The sequence below is a fragment of the Mus musculus genome, chromosome 12 (genome assembly GCF_000001635.26).
Source record: "Mus musculus strain C57BL/6J chromosome 12, GRCm38.p6 C57BL/6J".
In the NCBI taxonomy this organism is placed as follows: Eukaryota; Metazoa; Chordata; class Mammalia; order Rodentia; family Muridae; genus Mus; species Mus musculus.
The window spans coordinates 5999958-6007935 of NC_000078.6; the positions used below are offsets into that span (position 1 = coordinate 5999958).

Below are 7978 nucleotides of genomic sequence, written 5' to 3' on the forward strand. Positions count from 1 at the left end.
CACCTTTTATCTAATTGTAGATACAGGGAGGCTGCTGAGAGCTCATCCTACCAACTTCCAGTTCCTGCTTGCTAAGTAATGTAGCTGTACAGTTTCAACTCTTGGTTTCTTCTCCTTTTCTTAGGATCTTGTTGTAGGTCCTCCTTGCGTTAACCTTCATCTTCCTTATGATGTAGGCTACTTGAGGATGGATGCCTATGGGAAGGAGCATGTCCAGGACTCTGTTCTCTAATAGCACTTTTTGTGCTATTTTAGGATGCCACTAAATCCTGTAAATGTCCTCATGAGCCTCAACTTTGTCTGTGTCCTTGAACACACATTGGCTCTGTTTCACATTGCTGATCCCCAGAGACCTAAACCTCCCAAGTGAATCTGCCGTCCCATAAAACCAGGTGTGATCGTTCTAAGTCCTCGCTGATGGTTTGTACTGTGAACCTGCCCACATCTGGGGATTCATCCACCATCATAACAGTGTACTGTTAGATTTTTTTTTCCATTTCAAGTTTTATGATTGCCTGATGACTGCACTTGTATTCTCAATGCATTCCAAAGAGGATTCAAGTGCACTAATGCACACTCAATTTTTATTCAAAAAAGAAGATAAAAGAGGGTCCTTAGAGAAACATGACAGCATTAAGAATTATTACAGAGCGGGAGACTTTCTTTTTAGGTGTGGCATTGATATCCTGTAATTCTGATTTCTTTTTTATTTAAAACTTCTATTTTTGTTCCTTTTGCTTTAGTTCCTTTCTAAATAAGGCAGAACATTTAAGCAGCACTTTATAAAGTACATTTATGCATAGTCTATTATTTAAATAATGTTTAAAATATAGAAGACTTCTTTGTAGGGAGACAAAAATAAACCAGTTTTCTGCCTTACGGGAGGTTTCTATCTATTGGCATATAAACAGAAATAAGATAATTAACTCATGATTACACAATTGGAATTACCGCTATTTATGTTGTCAGCCTTAGTCTGGTTAATAGGCAGTGTATTTAGACCAGTAAGAGAAAGGCTGAAGAAGCTCTGACATTTCTCTCTCCCTTTGCTGGATGAGAAAACAGCTTAATCCGCAGCTTGTCCACCTGTCTTCTTGGGAGTGCCAAGAAGTCCCCACCCACTCCTCCAACTTTGGCCAACTGTGCTGGGCTGGGTCTGTGAACTGATTGCATATGTTACCAAAGAAATTATTGGGATGTCAAATGGCAGTGTCATCTTCCTGGCAACCGATTCATGAGCAGATTGTGATGTAGTAACCTACAGGCATATCATTCAAAATGCCAGTTCCACTGCTGGTCACTCTCCTCCACTCTCCAGGCAGAGACCCCATCTGGCAAAAGAGAAGCACAAAGAAACCTCGAGTTCTATATCTTCAGATGTTTTTCTACAGCAGATGCTCCCTCCTATGTTACTAGTCAGGCTGATCCCAGTGTCTGGTTGGGTCATGACTGGTCCCTGTCTATCCACTGCCTCTCTCTTTCAAATGTTACTTATTGTGGAGTAGGCAGAGATCTATCTCTTCAGCATTGTAATACACTTCACAGCCACACAGAGGAGGGACTTATTAAACTAGAGCAAACCTTGAGTTTCCTATTTTCAGCTATAAAGTAAAAGTAAATTGTTAACATATGTTAAAATGTTTTTCTTTTTTCAACAGTAATATCTTAATTCTCCCCTCCAGACATCAGATACCTCTGCATCCCCATCTTTGTTCGTGAGGTCATCTGTGGACTTGTTCATGTATTGTCCTGGTTTTCTTATTTCCCTTTGATCTAGATTTAGTTTGATTTTCCAGACAATCACTGTATTTACTTTATTACAGGAAAACATAATTCTCTTCAAATGTCAACAAACATGTTTGAGTTCTTCAAAGCCTGCCTCTCACACATGGACAGTGAAAGCCTGCCTTGCTTCATTCATTGATATACAATCTAGCATGAAGTCATTCAGAAAAACTGCTACTGTGTAGCCAGTGAGGTGCTCTGTAAGCAATATGAGGTTCTAAAGACAACCAAGCATCTTGTTGACAAGAAATGCACAGCCCCAAAGTGAGATTCATTTAATGCTGAACACAGTTAGGTTTAAATCCCAAAGAAAGACACTTAGAAAGAAAATTTTGTGAAGTGTATGTTTAATTAACATTTCACTTCTTCTTCAAGGTAAATAGAAGCCTCTCTACTTTCTTGTCTGAAAAATTCAATTGTACAAACTCATGTTTTAACACTTCAAAAGAAAAAACAAAAAGACATGCAACCTATTTGAATAGGGAGAGGCTTATAGAATCATTCCAATGTAAATGCAGACCTAGTAGGTAACCAACCTTCCTTTTGAAGATTTACTTGATAAAGAATTCTTTTAAAGGCTTTTAAGAGTTTTTCTTTTCTTGCTATTCAAATTTTAAAACTAAAACATTAATTTAATAAAAATTTTCAATGTGGTGTGTTAATTCTGGACATGTTCCCTTCATATCCAATTTAAAATAATATATATTTTTAAATGAATTTTAGATGAAAATAAGGTTACATCTTGATGACAGAATTTAGAACTGACATCTTCCTAGAGGTGCAAATGGAAGACAGGTAGACATGTGGAGGTAAAAATAAAAACAAAAATCAACTAGACGGGAATATTGTAGTACTTTCTGCCCTAAAATCTAAACTAATGTTCTATTGAAGAAAAATACAGAACAAAACAAAAACAAAGATAAAATAAAATAAAAAAATCCAGCACAACAACAAAAACTTGTGTCTGTCCTTTGCTGCTGTTGGATATTGCACCTCTGGGATCTTGACTGTTTCCTGGGAGCAGGAAGCACTCCACCTTGCTCTTTACAGCTTGTGGAGCAGGAAGCAAAGTAGCACACAACAGTGCTCCTTAGACATTTGGTGTTGGATGAAGTCCTACAAGTTTCTTTCTCTTATCTCATGTCAGAATTTCTGTGCTGTTCCTGGTAGTTATTGTGATAGGCATAAATTATGTCAATTGTGTACTTGATGGCTCATGGTTGCTGTGTACTGACTTGTGACTTCATTAAAGCTCATAGATTTTGAAAGTAGGATAAACAGTTTTACACACACACACACACACACACACACACACACACACTCAAAACCACAGCTGGATGGGGAAAAAAATCCCAAACTCTTGAGGTTTTCATCTTGGAAAACTGAGCATAAAAACTTTCTCTGTTTTGACAACTGTGAGATGAGAAATTTGGCATTCCTTGTAATGAACCCTGATGACATTTTACTCCCTAAGTTTATAGAGACAATCTTGTTGCTTTTCTCTTTTATTTCCAAAAAAATGGAATCAGAAAACCTTGATTGATTAATGCTGAATTTGGTGCCTTTTTGAAATGAAAGACCTTTTCTAGTTACTCATCTGGGAAATTCTTTTTTTTACCTTTACAGCCATGTTATCCTCTTCTGACTCTTCTGTTCAAAGTTTAAATGTCTTAAGTTGGGTTTCTAGAATATTTTCATAATCTATGATATCTTAAATTTGTTTTTATGTCTTTCTCATATCATTAGTATATAGAGCTAGTTAATAGAAACCATTCATGAAATACTAAAGAGAAAAAAGAAAGCAACAGGGTGTGTGTGTGAGAGAGAAGTGACTAACAAAGAGAAAGAAGAACAGAGAAAAAAAGAGGACTCTACTTAAGTCATGTCAAGTTCTTTCTTCCTAAATTGCTTTGTAATTCTGTATTTACAAAATGATCAGAAATTAAGAGGTCTTGAACTCCTCCCAAAGAGCCAATTTCTGTCCCCAGTATTCACACTGGACCATTAGGCACCTTACAACTTTTTTATAACTCCAGCTCCAGGAGATACAGAACTTTCTTCTGAATTCTCTGGGCACAGGCACACATGTGGCATAGACAACACAAATAAAAATTAAACCTTAAAAATTGTATTGTTTAAAGAAATTGTTTAAAGAAATGTCACTACAAAATAGTTAACAGAATGGCACATAATTAAGACCTGGATAATAGTAATATTTGATGTGATATGGTGACATATGGTAGTATGTGGTAATATATTGTGGAAAGGAATTCCTTTCATAACCCTACATGTATATACGGTCATTTACTTTTACAAAGTATTCTGTAATGTGGGTGGAGTTAAGTTAGTAGTCTTGCATGATTATCTAGATAGTTTTCAGTATTTTCCTTTCAAACAGCACTGCAACAAATATCATTGCACACCCATCATTTTTTTATGTAAAAGCATTGTTGCAAAAGAATTGATGGGTCCAGGCACATGAGCTTTAATCTTTTGATACATTCTGCCAAAATGTTTTCCAAAAATGACAGAGTCAATTTTTAGCTTTGCAACATTTTCATCATCATTTAGTATAGTAGACATTTTCAACCTTAATTTGCATTCTGTATCACTTTTATAAATTAAAAATAGTTCAATTTTTATTTTAATTTTATTTCTAACATTACTAGGGAGATAGGCTATATAATACACATAGGTAGATAGATTATTTTATTTATCAGATCTTATAGGTTCTCACTTATCTACATGTGTTGTTTACTCCCCTTGGGTTCCTACTATATGAAGGATTTTAGTTTTGTTATACATGCAATAAATAATTTCTTGTAGTTATTTACAAGTATTTTGGGGGAAAATCTAAAAAAATTCGACGTTTAATGTAATTTCTTGGCAATAGTTTATGTGCCTGTGTCATTTCATAGCACTTCTGTGTCAACAAAAATTAGACAGAGCCCTTCTGTCCCCAGTGGTTCTTTGTAACAAGGATTTCACACTACTTCATTCCCAAAGGGAATTTAATCCTATATGTAAAACATGGAGTAATTCATAGTGCTGGATGGTTGATAAAATGGTGTACTAGCCTGGATTGATTTGATATGCATGTACTGCCTTCTTCCTGGTGAACTCCTTGGTGTTCAGAAAAACATGTTAGTGATTCTGTCATGCACTTCATGGTTTAACAGCTTCTTTCAAGGGAGAAATGACGCACCTGAAAATCATGCCTTCATCTGGTCTGTCATGATCAGCACACTCATTATGTCATAGCAGGTAAATTCTCTTAAGGGTAACACTAAGTATTGTTTCAGGCTGCTGGGTCAAAGGATATTTATTATATCTGCAGGTTCGTTTTCCTTCTGCTCTTGTTAGAGTTGAATGCGAGATATAAAATTTAGCCAATTTACAGCTTCTTTAAGGGAATCCATTAACTCATTACTAGTGTGTGAAATTATCTCCACCTGCATCCATCTTTCCACATTACCAAGTGCAGTTTTATTACATAAATACAGTGAAAAGTACATGTTTTAACTTCTTTTATTAAGGAAATCCCTAGGACTCCTTATACCTAGGAAAATAAAATAATTACTGATGCCAAAAATAAAATCCAAGTCCTTTATAAACCCCAAGAGGGCCATTTATTTACGATATAAGAATACTAATTCTTTATTGTTCCTTATTCCAAACGTAACCTTCTCTGTCTAGATTGTAAGCCTATAATTGGGCCCTCCCATATAAATTCCTACCTAATACTTATATATTATTTTATTAAGATTCAGTTATATGAATACCTGTAATGGCTATTCTTGGTTAACTTGACATACCTGGGAATAGGTAAACTTAGATGAAGAATTAAGAATGTGTAAGAATAATAGCTGAGGGGAGACTCACCAAGGAGATGTGATAAGACAGACACAAGATACCTGAGCGTAGGAGGAAACTCTCTTGAGCTACAACTTCAACATGCTTAGTGGAAACTTCCAGAGCCTGGGCTGTTTCCACCACTGTGTAAACCTGACAGGTGACATCTCCCACAATGATGGCTCAATCATGCTCCAGTGACAGAGTCTGACCAAGGAGTCTACACTTGCAGCATCTACCTGGAAAAGCTGGAGTCCAGGAAAATCGTGTGCTGCATGTGATCCAGGATGACTCTCAAAGGTCAATTTCAATAGATGGCAATCAGCTGGCGATCCTGGATGGGAATCAGCTGGGGAGCATTGTGGGGATCATCTGTGCCACTCTCTTGCTCTTTCCAGTTTCGATATTCATTGTGAAGAAAACCAAGTGGAATAAGAGTATAGTAAGTTCTATGGCTTCTGTGAAGAGCCTGGAGAACAAAGAGAAGACTAGACCAGAGAAACATGTTTACTCCTCCATAACTGCATGGGAGACAGTAGAGAGAGGACCAAGTGGAAAGTCAGAGGCCATCTACTTGACCATGCACCCACTTTGGTCTTCTTCCCCCGAAGCATCCAGCTTGGACCACTCTTCAGTCAGACTCAAGCAATGCAGTTGGAAAAAAAAAAAAAAAAGGCAGCTTGGGGAATTCCCAAAACAGAGCAAACTTTCTGAGAAGAAAGGAGAGACCCTTTTTGGTGGTCCCCAGGTGTGGGGGGTGAGGGTGGTTCTGTGCCAGCTTAGGCTTGTGTTTTCCAGCTGGTGTCTGCCTCCATCAAAGGCCTCTGCCTCCATCAAAGGTGTCGAGTCCTGCAGGAAGATTGAACTGCTACTAGATAACCAGGCACTGATGAGGAGAGGGGGACAGCGGACTTCTCCCAGAAATGAGGTGCTGGCTGGTGAGGATGGGGCGCTGCCTAACCTACCTTGTGCTTTCACGCACTCCGTTGGACTGGATTTGTAATGTGAACAGTGGTTTGCTTATTTGTTTTTGTGGATGAGCTATTAAGAGTCTCACAGAGATATAAACCAACAAAAACAATTCTTTTAATGAATTATCCCCAAGTAAGTGTGGTTTGTAAGAACCATCTTTTTTATATCGTGGATGAAGGGCAAGTGGAAAAATTTGAAGCATGGAACTCCTAGGAAGTGCCCTTTGAGGAGACCCACTACGGATTCAACACCTGCAGACTGGTTTGGTTCTGGGGGAAGGTTTATGAGTAACATGTTGGAATTGGGATATGAAAACATCTTTGGGATTTCTTCATGCTGGGCATCTGCATTGGTGTCTGAAGCTAGGCCTATGGAGTTTGGACATCAATCTTTTTCAAAAGCATTGAACAGGCTTGCCAAAGAAAATGGCCAATGATTGAATTTTTGTTCTGAAGTATGAGATTCCTATGCTTTTCATTGTTGTCATGAGATTTAAAAGAGTTGATCTTATTTTTCAAAAATATTAAATAGGACTAGTGCTGAAGAAATAGCTCAGCAGTTAAGAGAACTTGCTGCTCTTACAGAATAGGGGCTTTGATGCCCAGCATAGACATGGTGGCTCACAACTGTTTTTAACTCCAGTTCCAAGGGAGCTAACACCTTCTTCTGGCCTCTGTGGTCACTGCATGTGCATGGTACATGGACATACATATATGCAAAACACCCATACTCATAAAAAATTTTAAATGTTAAATAAAAACTAAATAAAAGTGTTGATATTTAAAAAAAATGAATAGTAGCCAAATGTGAGCCTGGGAGAGGTCATTAACCAATGTCCCTCCATTTTTTCTGTTCCAAACTCCTGCCTTGAGTTTCTGTCTCAGCTCACCCCAGTGATGGAACTGTAAGACAAAATAAACCTTTTCCTCCCCCTTTTTTTTACAGCAACAGAAATTCAGGCAACATTAGAATATGCCTTCAGCCAGCTTTTTATAATTATATATAGTCTTGCAACCACTGTCACCTTCAGAATATAAATATAGAACATTTGTATCACCCCCAAAAGTCGCCATGTGGTTCTGCCCAGTTTAAAATAGCCAGAAAATTCTAGGAAAACAGGATGTTTACTCACCTTATTGTTTCAGCTTTTCCAGAATTTCATAAGTATCAAATCCAGCTGTGAGAAGTCTCTTGCATCTTGTGCCATTTGCTTAGTATGGCTTGTCTTTCATTCAGCTTGTCACATGCGTAAAAAACTTTCTCTTACTACAGAGTATAGTGCACTATGCACAAGCCACCAGTTCTATGTTCACTAGTTGATGGATATGTAGTTTTACTCCCAATTTATGGTTATTTAAAAACAAATTTC

The 7978-nt window shown here is 37.4% G+C and overlaps 1 pseudogene; it reads left to right on the forward strand.

The window, feature by feature from the left end:
* The first annotated feature begins 624 nt into the window (after nt 1-624).
* Gm48608 lies at nt 625-6640 on the forward strand (annotated as a pseudogene).
* The last annotated feature ends 1338 nt before the right edge of the window (nt 6641-7978 follow it).